Source organism: Rhipicephalus microplus, unplaced genomic scaffold (assembly GCF_043290135.1).
Source record: "Rhipicephalus microplus isolate Deutch F79 unplaced genomic scaffold, USDA_Rmic scaffold_388, whole genome shotgun sequence".
NCBI classification, from domain to species: Eukaryota; Metazoa; Arthropoda; class Arachnida; order Ixodida; family Ixodidae; genus Rhipicephalus; species Rhipicephalus microplus.
The window spans coordinates 92,501-106,510 of NW_027464952.1; the positions used below are offsets into that span (position 1 = coordinate 92,501).

The 14,010-nt window shown below is 61.3% G+C and overlaps 1 non-coding gene across 1 annotated transcript; it reads left to right on the plus strand.

The window, feature by feature from the left end:
- Window positions 1-11,740: 11,740 nt before the first annotated feature.
- On the plus strand, window positions 11,741-13,555 carry LOC142794220 (small subunit ribosomal RNA). The gene has a single exon (XR_012892167.1). It is a non-coding gene; the product is annotated as a small subunit ribosomal RNA (ribosomal RNA).
- Window positions 13,556-14,010: the final 455 nt, after the last annotated feature.

A 14,010-nucleotide genomic window follows, 5' to 3' on the forward strand; every position in this document is an offset into this window, starting at 1 on the left:
GGCTCGACCCTAAACCGCGCAAAGTACGAAAGGAACCGCGCGGTAGGGGCTCGAGACAAAGCTCGGCCCTAAACCGCGCCAAGTACGGAAGGAACGGCGCGGAGAGGGCTCGAGACAAAGCTCGACCCTAAACCGCGCCAAGTACGGAGGGAACAGCGCGGCTAAGGGCTCGAAACAAACCCTAAACCGCGCCAAGTACGGAGGGAACAGCGCGGCTAAGGGCTCGAAACAAACCCTAAACCGCGCCAAGTACGGAAGGAACGGCGCGGAGAGGGCTCGAGACAAAGCTCGACCCTAAACCGCGCCAAGTACGGAGGGAACAGCGCGGCTAAGGGCTCGAAACAAACCCTGAACCGCGCCAAGTACGAAAGGAACGGCGCGCAGTAGGGGTTTAAAACAAAGCTGGTCCCAAAACCGCGCCAAGTACGAAAGGAACAGCGCGGTCGAGACTCGGAAGAAAAAGCTTTCAAAGTGTCGTAGCACGATGCACACTGCTGTTCGTGTGGAACAAACGTGACTACCGTGCTGTACGGTGGAGTTCTGTGCGCAAAAGCGGCGGGTGTGTTTCTAAGCACCACAGCGTTGTGTCAAAAAAGAGGTGCCTGAGAGAAACGCATGCGACTGCCGTGCTTTGCGGCATAGCACCGTGCGCAAAAACGGTGCGCATGCAAGAGGTGTCAGAGCTAGCGAACTTTTGCCACGAGCAACAGGTCACTAAAAGCCTATAGATGACGGTGTTGGAGGAAAAGAAAAATATCGAGAAAGCACTGCGGTGTGCCGTGCGTAGGGACGGGCGCGCGTGCCACATGCCGCCGAAATATGGGTGTCGGAGAAAACAGAGTGCCGCGCGTAACGAGGGGCGCGCGTGTTACAGAGAGATATGCCCAAACGCATGAAAGTGTACGCAGGTGTCCTAAGGCAGTTTTTTTTTTTTTTCCTCATTTTGATGTCGCCCCGGCTGACGTGGTTTTCGTTTTTCCGTGCCGCCCCGGCTGACGCGGTTTTCGTTTTTCCGTGCCGCCCCGGCTGACGCAGTTTTTGCGCCGCCCCGGCTGACGCGGTTTTCGCGCCGCCCCGGCTGACGCGGTTCCGACTTTGCACTTTTTGGCTCACCCCGGCTGGCGGCCCACTCACTCGATCGCCAGGTCTGTTTGCCCCGGTGGTTCCACCGCCAGGCTTAAGCGCGAACTTTTTTTGTTTGTTTTCTTTTGATTAAGCGCAAGCTTTTTTCTTTGTTTTCTTTTGATTAAGCGCGGGCTTTTTTCTTTGTTTTTTTTGCATTCGCCCCGGCAGACGCGGTTTTTGCGCCGCCCCGGCTGACGCAGTTCGGACTTAGCACTTTTCGGCTGTGCCTGGCTGGCGGCCCACTCACTCGATCGCCATGTCTGTTTGCCACAGTTTTCCCGGTGGTGCCGCACCCGGGCTCGCCCCGGCTGACGCGGTTTCGTGCCGCCCCGGCAGACGCGGTTTTCGCGCCGCCCCGGCTGACGCGGTTTCGTGCCGCCCCGGCAGACGCGGTTTTTTGCCGCCCCGGCTGACGCAGTTCGGACTTGGCACTTTTTGGCTGAGCCTTGCTGGCGGCCCACTCACTCGATCGCCATGTCTGTTTGCCACAGTTTTCCCGGTGGTGCCGCACCCGGGCTCGCCCCGGCAGACGCGTTTTTTTTTTCTTTCGCCCCGGCTGACGCAGTTTTCGCGCCGCCCCGGCAGACGCGGTTTTCGCGCCGCCCCGGCAGACGCGGTTTTTTGCGCCGCCCCGGCTGACGCAGTTCGGACTTGGCACTTTTTGGCTGAGCCTGGCTGGCGGCCCACTCACTCGATCGCCATGTCTGTTTGCCACAGTTTTCCCGGTGGTGCCGCACCCGGGCTCGCCCCGGCTGACGCAGTTTTCGCGCCGCCCCGGCTGACGCGGTTTCGTGCCGCCCCGGCAGACGCGGTTTTTTGCGCCGCCCCGGCTGACGCGGTTTTTTGCCGCCCCGGCTGACGCAGTTCGGACTTGGCACTTTTCGGCTGTGCCTGGCTGGCGGCCCACTCACTCGATCGCCATGTCTGTTTGCCACAGTTTTCCCGGTGGTGCCGCACCCGGGCTCGCCCCGGCAGACGCGTTTTTTTTTTTTTCTTTCGCCCCGGCTGACGCAGTTTTCGCGCCGCCCCGGCTGACGCGGTTTCGTGCCGCCCCGGCAGACGCGGTTTTTTGCGCCGCCCCGGCTGACGCGGTTTTTGCCGCCCCGGCTGACGCAGTTCGGACTTAGCACTTTTTGGCTGAGCCTGGCTGGTGGCCCACTCACTCGATCGCCATGTCTGTTAGCCACAGTTTTCCCGGTGGTGCCGCACCCGGGCTCGCCCCGGCTGACGCAGTTTTCGCGCCGCCCCGGCTGACGCGGTTTCGTGCCGCCCCGGCAGACGCGGTTTTCGCGCCGCCCCGGCTGACGCGGTTTTTGCCGCCCCGGCTGACGCAGTTCGGACTTAGCACTTTTCGGCTGTGCCTGGCTGGCGGCCCACTCACTCGATCGCCATGTCTGTTTGCCACAGTTTTCCCGGTGGTGCCGCACCCGGGCTCGCCCCGGCTGACGCAGTTTTCGCGCCGCCCCGGCTGACGCGGTTTCGTGCCGCCCCGGCAGACGCGGTTTTCGCGCCGCCCCGGCTGACGCGGTTTCGTGCCGCCCCGGCAGACGCGGTTTTTTGCCGCCCCAGCTGACGCAGTTCGGACTTAGCACTTTTTGGCTGAGCCTTGCTGGCGGCCCACTCACTCGATCGCCATGTCTGTTTGCCACAGTTTTCCCGGTGGTGCCGCACCCGGGCTCGCCCCGGCAGACGCGTTTTTTTTTTTCTTTCGCCCCGGCTGACGCAGTTTTCGCGCCGCCCCGGCAGACGCGGTTTTCGCGCCGCCCCGGCAGACGCGGTTTTTTGCGCCGCCCCGGCTGACGCGGTTTTTTGCCGCCCCGGCTGACGCAGTTCGGACTTGGCACTTTTTGGCTGAGCCTGGCTGGCGGCCCACTCACTCGATCGCCATGTCTGTTTGCCACAGTTTTCCCGGTGGTGCCGCACCCGGGCTCGCCCCGGCTGACGCAGTTTTCGCGCCGCCCCGGCTGACGCGGTTTCGTGCCGCCCCGGCAGACGCGGTTTTTTGCGCCGCCCCGGCTGACGCGGTTTTTTGCCGCCCCGGCTGACACGGTTCGGACTTTGCACTTTTCGGCTGTGCCTGGCTGGCGGCCCACTCACTCGATCGCCATGTCTGTTTGCCACAGTTTTCCCGGTGGTGCCGCACCCGGGCTCGCCCCGGCAGACGCGTTTTTTTTTTTTTTTCTTTCGCCCCGGCTGACGCAGTTTTCGCGCCGCCCCGGCTGACGCGGTTTCGTGCCGCCCCGGCAGACGCGGTTTTTTGCGCCGCCCCGGCTGACGCGGTTTTTGCCGCCCCGGCTGACGCAGTTCGGACTTAGCACTTTTTGGCTGAGCCTGGCTGGTGGCCCACTCACTCGATCGCCATGTCTGTTAGCCACAGTTTTCCCGGTGGTGCCGCACCCGGGCTCGCCCCGGCTGACGCAGTTTTCGCGCCGCCCCGGCTGACGCGGTTTCGTGCCGCCCCGGCAGACGCGGTTTTCGCGCCGCCCCGGCTGACGCGGTTTTTGCCGCCCCGGCTGACGCAGTTCGGACTTAGCACTTTTCGGCTGTGCCTGGCTGGCGGCCCACTCACTCGATCGCCATGTCTGTTTGCCACAGTTTTCCCGGTGGTGCCGCACCCGGGCTCGCCCCGGCTGACGCAGTTTTCGCGCCGCCCCGGCTGACGCGGTTTCGTGCCGCCCCGGCAGACGCGGTTTTCGCGCCGCCCCGGCTGACGCGGTTTCGTGCCGCCCCGGCAGACGCGGTTTTTTGCCGCCCCGGCTGACGCAGTTCGGACTTGGCACTTTTTGGCTGAGCCTTGCTGGCGGCCCACTCACTCGATCGCCATGTCTGTTTGCCACAGTTTTCCCGGTGGTGCCGCACCCGGGCTCGCCCCGGCAGACGCGTTTTTTTTTTCTTTCGCCCCGGCTGACGCAGTTTTCGCGCCGCCCCGGCAGACGCGGTTTTCGCGCCGCCCCGGCAGACGCGGTTTTTTGCGCCGCCCCGGCTGACGCAGTTCGGACTTGGCACTTTTTGGCTGAGCCTGGCTGGCGGCCCACTCACTCGATCGCCATGTCTGTTTGCCACAGTTTTCCCGGTGGTGCCGCACCCGGGCTCGCCCCGGCTGACGCAGTTTTCGCGCCGCCCCGGCTGACGCGGTTTCGTGCCGCCCCGGCAGACGCGGTTTTTTGCGCCGCCCCGGCTGACGCGGTTTTTTGCCGCCCCGGCTGACGCAGTTCGGACTTGGCACTTTTCGGCTGTGCCTGGCTGGCGGCCCACTCACTCGATCGCCATGTCTGTTTGCCACAGTTTTCCCGGTGGTGCCGCACCCGGGCTCGCCCCGGCAGACGCGTTTTTTTTTTTCTTTCGCCCCGGCTGACGCAGTTTTCGCGCCGCCCCGGCTGACGCGGTTTCGTGCCGCCCCGGCAGACGCGGTTTTTTGCGCCGCCCCGGCTGACGCGGTTTTTGCCGCCCCGGCTGACGCAGTTCGGACTTAGCACTTTTTGGCTGAGCCTGGCTGGTGGCCCACTCACTCGATCGCCATGTCTGTTAGCCACAGTTTTCCCGGTGGTGCCGCACCCGGGCTCGCCCCGGCTGACGCAGTTTTCGCGCCGCCCCGGCTGACGCGGTTTCGTGCCGCCCCGGCAGACGCGGTTTTCGCGCCGCCCCGGCTGACGCGGTTTTTGCCGCCCCGGCTGACGCAGTTCGGACTTAGCACTTTTCGGCTGTGCCTGGCTGGCGGCCCACTCACTCGATCGCCATGTCTGTTTGCCACAGTTTTCCCGGTGGTGCCGCACCCGGGCTCGCCCCGGCTGACGCAGTTTTCGCGCCGCCCCGGCTGACGCGGTTTCGTGCCGCCCCGGCAGACGCGGTTTTCGCGCCGCCCCGGCTGACGCGGTTTCGTGCCGCCCCGGCAGACGCGGTTTTTTGCCGCCCCAGCTGACGCAGTTCGGACTTAGCACTTTTTGGCTGAGCCTTGCTGGCGGCCCACTCACTCGATCGCCATGTCTGTTTGCCACAGTTTTCCCGGTGGTGCCGCACCCGGGCTCGCCCCGGCAGACGCGTTTTTTTTTTTCTTTCGCCCCGGCTGACGCAGTTTTCGCGCCGCCCCGGCAGACGCGGTTTTCGCGCCGCCCCGGCAGACGCGGTTTTTTGCGCCGCCCCGGCTGACGCGGTTTTTTGCCGCCCCGGCTGACGCAGTTCGGACTTGGCACTTTTTGGCTGAGCCTGGCTGGCGGCCCACTCACTCGATCGCCATGTCTGTTTGCCACAGTTTTCCCGGTGGTGCCGCACCCGGGCTCGCCCCGGCTGACGCAGTTTTCGCGCCGCCCCGGCTGACGCGGTTTCGTGCCGCCCCGGCAGACGCGGTTTTTTGCGCCGCCCCGGCTGACGCGGTTTTTTGCCGCCCCGGCTGACACGGTTCGGACTTTGCACTTTTCGGCTGTGCCTGGCTGGCGGCCCACTCACTCGATCGCCATGTCTGTTTGCCACAGTTTTCCCGGTGGTGCCGCACCCGGGCTCGCCCCGGCAGACGCGTTTTTTTTTTTTTTCTTTCGCCCCGGCTGACGCAGTTTTCGCGCCGCCCCGGCTGACGCGGTTTCGTGCCGCCCCGGCAGACGCGGTTTTTTGCGCCGCCCCGGCTGACGTGGTTTTTGCCGCCCCGGCTGACGCAGTTCGGACTTTGCACTTTTTGGCTGAGCCTGGCTGGCGGCCCACTCACTCGATCGCCATGTCTGTTTGCCACAGTTTTCCCGGTGGTGCCGCACCCGGGCTCGCCCCGGCAGACGCGTTTTTTTTTTCCTTCGCCCCGGCAGACGTGGTTCCCCCCCCCCCCTCCGTCTTTCTTTTTGTTTTTTTTTTTCGCCGCGGCTGAAGTGGATTTTTCGGTGCCTCGACGCCCCGGTAGTCGCGGTTTTTCCGTTTCCGCACGGCCCCGGCTGACGCTGCTCGGTCACAGTCGCCTTTTGTGGTGATTGCAGACTTCTTGAGCGCGGGTGTTTTTTTTTTTTGTTGTTGTTGTTGTTTTATTACGCATTCGCTCCAGCAGACGCTGTTTAGACTTTTTGTTTCCTCTTTTATCCTGCGACGAGGTGACGAGGTTTATTCGGTGCCCCGCCGCCCCGGCTGAAGTGATTTTTCCTGTCCCGTGCCGCCCCGGCTGACGCGGTTGGGACTTCGCGTTTGTTCGGCCGCCACGGGTTTTGGCGCACTCGCTCGGTTGCTTGTTGTTGCCACTTGTTGCGAACCCAGGTTTCTTGAGCGAGCGCGGGCGTTTTTTCTTCCTTTCTTTCTTTGTTCTATGTGTTAGCGAATCGGCCTTTAATATCACACGAGGACTCACAACCAACAATTTTCAGTTTGAAGTGTAAAAAATCTGCAGGTGTTGACGTAACTGACTTGCCCCGTACCCTTGAGTACATCCATGAAGTTCTCGTAGTACTACTAAATCGCATTATTCCAAGTGGAGAAATTCCCATAAACTTGCAAACCTCTACACGAAAATCGGTGCGCGTGATAAAGTTGAAAATTATCGTCCGATATCAAATGTGCCTTCTATAACACAAATTCTAGGAAAAAAAAAAAAAAAAACACTTGTTCGCCGTTTTCTGCGCCGTGACTGGCAGCACTCCGGCGAAGCGAAACGGGGTCGATTCGAGCACGATATCGGCGTCTTTCGACGTGCTCGCCGGCGACCGTCGCACGAGTACGTCGCACGAGCGCGTCTGCCGGGGCGCCGTTTGCGAAGCCGACGCAAAAGTGGGAACCGCCGCTCGGATGATCGCCGCTTTCGGCAGAGTGAGTGTTGGCACTCCGGGGAAGCGAAACAGCGTGAATGCGCCCACGAAATCGGCGTATTTTGAAGTGCCCGCCGGCGACCGTCGCACGAGTACGGTAAACCGCGTCAGCCGGGGCGTAGTTCGGGACGCCGACGAAAAAGTGGGAAGCGCAACTCGGATCTTCGCCGTTTTTGCAGGAGTGAGTGGCGGCCCTCCTGCGAGACCAAGAAGCATCGATTCGTGCACGAATTCGGCGCCTTTCGACGTGATCGCCGGCGACCGTCGCTCGAGTAGGGCAAACCGCGTCTGCCGGGGCGGGCTTCGGGACGCCGATGCGAAAGTGGGAAACGCTGCTCGGATGTTCGCCGTTTTTGGCCGAGTGAGTGCTGGCACACGGGCGAAGCCAAACGGGGCCGATTACGGCACGATATCGGCGTCTTTCGACGTGCCCGCCGGCGACCGTCGCACGAGTACGGTAAACCGCGTCAGCCCGGGCGGAGTTCGGGACGCCGATGCGAAAGTGGAGAACGCCGCTCGGATCTTCGCCGTTTTTGGAGGAGTGAGTGGCGGCACTCCGGAGAAGCCAAGGAGCGCCAATTAGCGCACGATATCGGCGTCTTTCGACGCGCTCGCCGGCGACCGTCGCACGAGTAGGGCAAACCGCGTCTGCCGGGGCGGGGTTTACGACGCCGACGCAAAAGTGGGAACCGCCGCTCGGATGTTGGCCGTTTTTGGCAGAGTGAGTGCTGGCACTCCGGCGACGCGAAAGAGCGCGAATGCGCCCACGAAAGTGGCGTATTTGGACGTGCGTGACGGCGACCGCTGCAGGAGTACGAAAAACCACGTCAGCCGGGGCGAGCGACACACGGCGGTCTGGGTGCTTATCGCTGCTATTATAGGGGCACCCCGGCAGACGCAGAAAAAAAAAAAAAAATTTTCGACCTTCTTTTTTGCTGGTCGAGCTCGGGTAACCCAGGTCGCAATGGGAGCCGCGCACGAAAGCGGCGTCGCGAGACGCGTTCGCGGTCGCTAGTCGCACGAGCTCGGCAACCGCGTCAGCCGGCGCGGAGTTCGGGATGCCGACGGCTAAGTGGGTACCGCTGCTCGGATGTTCGCCGTTTTTGGCCGAGTGAGTGCTGGCACTCCGGTGAAGCCAAGGAGCGCCAATTCGTGCACGATATCGGCGTCTTTCGACGTGCCCGCCGGCCACCGCCGCACGAGTACGGCAAACCGCGTCTGCCGGGGCGGGGTTCGCGACGCGTACGCAATAGTGGGAACCGTCGCTCGGATGTTCGTCGTCTTTGGCCGAGCGAGTGCTGGCACTCCGGCGAAGCGAAACGGGGCCGATTCGGGCACGATATCGGCGTATTTCGACGTGCTCGCCGGCGACCGTCGCACGAGTACGGCAAAGCGCGTCTGCCGGGGCGAGGTTTGCGACGCCGACGAAAAAGTGGGAAGCGCCGCTCGGATCTTCGCCGTTTTTGCAGGAGTGAGTGGCGGCCCTCCTGCGAGACCAAGAAGCATCGACTCGCGCACGATATCGGTGTCTTTCGACGTGCCCGCCGGCCACCGCCGCACGAGTACGGCAAACCGCGTATGCCGGGGCGGGGTTGGCGACGCCGACGCAAAAGTGGGAACCGCCACTAGGATGTTCGCCGTTTTTGGCAGAGTGAGTGCTGGCACTCCGGCGAAGCGAAAGAGCGCGAATGCGCCCACGAAAGTGGCGTGTTTGGACGTGCTTGACGACGACCACCGCAGGAAAACGAAAAACCACGTCAGCCGGGGCGAGCGACCCATGGCGGTCTGGGTGCTTATCGCTGCTATTATAGGGGCACCCCGGCAGACGCAAAAAAAAAAAAAAAAATTTTTTTCGACATTCTTTTTTGCTCGTCGACCTCGGGTGACCCAGGTCGCAGTGGGAGCCGCGCACGAAAGCGGCGTCGCGAGACGGCTTCGCGGTCGCTAGTCGCACGAGCTCGGCAACCGCGTCTGCCGGGGCGGAGTTCGGGACGCCGACGGCTAAGTGGGAACCGCCGCTCGGATGTTCGCCGTTTGTGGCCGAGTGAGTGCTGGCACTCCGGCGAAGCCAAACGGGGCCGATTCCGGCACGATATCGGCGTCTTTCTACGTGCTCGCCGGCGACCGTCGCACGAGTACGGCAAAGTGCGTCTGCCGGGGCGGGGTTTGCGACGCGTACGCAATAGTGAGAACCGTCGCTCGGATGTTCGTCGTCTTTCGCCGAGCCAGTGCTGGCAATCCGGCGAAGCCGAACGGAGCCGATTCGGGCACGATATCGGCGTCTTTCCACGTGCTCGCCGGCGACCGTCGCACGAGTACGGTAAACCGCGTCAGCCGGGGCGGAGTTCGGGACGCCGATGCGAAAGTGGGAAGCGCCGCTCGGATCTTCGCCGTTTTTGGAGGAGTCAGTGGCGGCACTCCGGTGAAGCCAAGGTGCGCCAATTCGCGCACGATATCGGCGTCTTTCGACGTGCCCGCCGGCCACCGTCGCACGAGTACGGCAAACCTCGTCTGCCGGGGCGGGGTTTGCGACGCCGACGCAAAAGTGGGAACCGCCGCTCGGATGTTCGCCGTTTTTGGCAGAGTGAGTGCTGGCACTCCGGCGAAGCGAAAGAGCGCGAATGCGCCCACGAAAGTGGCGTGTTTGGACGTGCTTGACGACGACCACCGCAGGAAAACGAAAAACCACGTCAGCCGGGGCGAGCGACCCATGGCGGTCTGGGTGCTTATCGCTGCTATTATAGGGGCACCCCGGCAGACGCAAAAAAAAAAAAAATTTTTTTCGACATTCTTTTTTGCTCGTCGACCTCGGGTGACCCAGGTCGCAGTGGGAGCCGCGCACGAAAGCGGCGTCGCGAGACGGCTTCGCGGTCGCTAGTCGCACGAGCTCGGCAACCGCGTCTGCCGGGGCGGAGTTCGGGACGCCGACGGCTAAGTGGGAACCGCCGCTCGGATGTTCGCCGTTTGTGGCCGAGTGAGTGCTGGCACTCCGGCGAAGCCAAACGGGGCCGATTCCGGCACGATATCGGCGTCTTTCTACGTGCTCGCCGGCGACCGTCGCACGAGTACGGCAAAGTGCGTCTGCCGGGGCGGGGTTTGCGACGCGTACGCAATAGTGAGAACCGTCGCTCGGATGTTCGTCGTCTTTCGCCGAGCCAGTGCTGGCACTCCGGCGAAGCCGAACGGAGCCGATTCGGGCACGATATCGGCGTCTTTCCACGTGCTCGCCGGCGACCGTCGCACGAGTACGGTAAACCGCGTCAGCCGGGGCGGAGTTCGGGACGCCGATGCGAAAGTGGGAAGCGCCGCTCGGATCTTCGCCGTTTTTGGAGGAGTCAGTGGCGGCACTCCGGTGAAGCCAAGGTGCGCCAATTCGCGCACGATATCGGCGTCTTTCGACGTGCCCGCCGGCCACCGTCGCACGAGTACGGCAAACCTCGTCTGCCGGGGCGGGGTTTGCGACGCCGACGCAAAAGTGGGAACCGCCGCTCGGATGTTCGCCGTTTTTGGCAGAGTGAGTGCTGGCACTCCGGCGAAGCGAAAGAGCGTGAATGCGCCCACGAAAGTAGCGTATTTGGACGTGCTTGACGGCGACCGCCGCAGGAGTACGAAAAACCACGTCAGCCGGGGCGAGCGACCCACGGCGGTCTGGGTGCTTATCGCTGCTATTATAGGGGCACCCCGGCAGACGCAGAAAGAAAAAAAAAAATGGGGACATGGCGTGCGTCACCGTGCGGCTTCGCAGCGTTGCCGAAGTCGCCGAGCCCTTCGACTGAGCCGAACGGCGGACAGGGAACGTTGGTCGGCCGTTCTAACCTGTCGGTGCCACGCCGAGACGTCGTTAAGGAAAACCGCGTCGTGGGCCTCTACGACGCCGTCGAGTCGTTGTACGTTTGGTGTCCAGCGTGTCGGCGGCGAGTAGCGGACACGTCGTTCACGACTTCGGTCTTTCGCAGTCGACGCGAACTTGCGGAGAGTCGTGGTGCCTCACGTTTTCGGCAGAAACCGCGGCGGAATTTTCCCGTGCGTGCGCGCACGACCTCGGTGCTGTGCCGTCAGCGTAGTGTTGCACAAACTCGTGGCCTACCCAAGGTGCGGTACGTTTGCGGCCGTATCCTCGGTGGGAATTTCGTGAGTAGGGTCGCAAATTCTACGACCTCGGCGGGTTTGAGAGCGACGTAGACTTGTGGCACGCTCAACATGCCACACGTTTCGGGGCACACCCGCGGTGAAATTTTCTCGAGTACGCTCGTATTAGGGCCCAAGGAGGTCTGGGTACTTATCGCTGCTATTATGTGGGGGTTCTCGTGAGCGGCGTACGCGAAAGCGACCGGGTGTCTGATATGCGGCGGGCTTCGGCCTCGTCAAGCGTGTCCTCGGGTCTGCTCCAGGGGAATCCACGGCAGTCGTCTGCAGCCTCATCCGCTTGATGCGTTAGGGGCTGGTTGTCGGACGGTGCCGTTTTACCACGATATCGAGGTGTGTTCCGTGTCGTCCTCGGGCGATTCAGATGCGAAAGCGCCGAAGACGCGGGCGTGACCCGTCGTCTGGCGGCTTTGCAGTCTCGGCTCCGTTGCTAGTTCCGGCCGGTCCACCGACAGTGCAGCGGGCTTGGGCAACCCGCACGGCGCGACCGAGTCGATGCAACGAAAAAGAGCGAGCATGAACGTGCTTCTTGCCGCACGGCTCCCACTCGTCTTTCGGGAAGGTTGTGCCGTAGCGAGCTCGAACGCCGTCATCTCGGAGTGCAAAATAAGCGTGTTGGGGCGCCTGAAGGTGGCCTCCGCCGCACACAGACTGCGTCCGGCCCGCCGAGGGCGAGGACGGACGCGCAGTCGAACGATTACCTGGTTGATCCTGCCAGTAATCATATGCTTGTCTCAAAGATTAAGCCATGCATGTCTAAGTACATGCCGAAATAAGGCGAAACCGCGAATGGCTCATTAAATCAGTTATGGTTCCTTAGATCGTTTCTTCCTACTTGGATAACTGTGGCAATTCTAGAGCTAATACATGCAGTGAGCCTGGAGCCCTTTGGGTAACGGGTGCTTTTATTAGACCAAGATCGATCGGGTTTCGGCCCGTATTGTGTGGTGACTCTGGATAACTTTGTGCTGATCGCATGGCCACGAGCCGGCGACGTTTCTTTCAAGTGTCTGCCTTATCAACTTTCGATGGTAGGTTACTTGCTTACCATGGTTGTTACGGGTAACGGAGAATCAGGGTTCGATTCCGGAGAGGGAGCCTGAGAAACGGCTACCACATCCAAGGAAGGCAGCAGGCGCGCAAATTACCCACTCCCGGCACGGGGAGGTAGTGACGAAAAATAACAATACGGGACTCTTTTGAGGCCCCGTAATTGAAATGAGTACACTCTAAATCCTTTAACGAGGATCAATTGGAGGGCAAGTCTGGTGCCAGCAGCCGCGGTAATTCCAGCTCCAATAGCGTATACTAAAGCTGCTGCGGTTAAAAAGCTCGTAGTTGGATCTCAGTTCCAGACGAGTAGTGCATCTACCCGATGCGACGGCTCGGACTGAACATCATGCCGGTTCTTTCTTGGTGCACTTCATTGTGTGCCTCGAGATGGCCGGTGCTTTTACTTTGAAAAAATTAGAGTGCTCAACGCAGGCGAGTCGCCTGAATAAACTTGCATGGAATAATAGAACAAGACCTCGTTTCTGTTCTGTTGGTTTTTGGAATACGAGGTAATGATTAAGAGGGACGGACGGGGGCATTCGTATTGCGGCGCTAGAGGTGAAATTCTTGGACCGTCGCAAGACGAACTACTGCGAAAGCATTTGCCAAGAATGTTTTCATTGATCAAGAACGAAAGTCAGAGGTTCGAAGGCGATCAGATACCGCCCTAGTTCTGACCATAAACGATGCCAACCAGCGATCCGCCTGAGTTACTCAAATGACTCGGCGGGCAGCTTCCGGGAAACCAAAGTATTTGGGTTCCGGGGGAAGTATGGTTGCAAAGCTGAAACTTAAAGGAATTGACGGAAGGGCACCACCAGGAGTGGAGCCTGCGGCTTAATTTGACTCAACACGGGAAAACTTACCCGGCCCGGACACTGGGAGGATTGACAGATTGAGAGCTCTTTCTTGATTCGGTGGATGGTGGTGCATGGCCGTTCTTAGTTGGTGGAGCGATTTGTCTGGTTAATTCCGATAACGAACGAGACTCTAGCCTATTAAATAGGTGCGGGGTTCCCAGCACCTTACAACCTTCTTAGAGGGACAAGCGGCTCCTAGCCGCACGAAACAGAGCAATAACAGGTCTGTGATGCCCTTAGATGTCCGGGGCCGCACGCGCGCTACACTGAAGGAAGCAGCGTGTCTTTATCCCTGTCTGAAAAGACTGGGTAACCCGTGGAACTTCTTTCGTGATTGGGATAGGGGCTTGCAATTGTTCCCCTTGAACGAGGAATTCCCAGTAAGCGCGAGTCATAAGCTCGCGTTGATTACGTCCCTGCCCTTTGTACACACCGCCCGTCGCTACTACCGATTGAATGATTTAGTGAGGTCTTCGGACCGATGTCCGGCGCGGCCTTTCGGTTGCGCCGGTCTGTTGGAAAGATGACCAAACTTGATCATTTAGAGGAAGTAAAAGTCGTAACAAGGTTTCCGTAGGTGAACCTGCGGAAGGATCATTAACGGATTGTGAAGGGTGAGCGCCTCAGCTGCGTCTGCGCCCGACACTTTCTGCCGCTGACCCCGTTTGGACGCGGGGTCGGCTTTTCCCCACGGGGCTGCCTGAATGTGGAGCGGCACCCCGTGACAAATTGTTGCGCCCAGCGGACGCCAACACCGCGACCTTGGACGGTCGGCCAGGTGGCGGACGCGGGTACAAACGGCGCAACGCACTCATAGGTCGGCTTTCGACCCGCCACTGCACCGTGGCTCGAAGCGCTCGAAATGCGCGACCCGACCGCTGCGGGACCGCCTAGTACTGTAAACAGGAGCGGCGGAGCGCGAACGGCGAGTCGTGGTTACGTCGGTAGAAGGCGAGGCTGCGCGTTCCCGAAACGCCAGCCGAGTGCCCTCCCGACCGTTCGAGCGTGCAAGAACGAGACCCGACAATCGCGCGGCGACTGCCAAGTACGAGAGG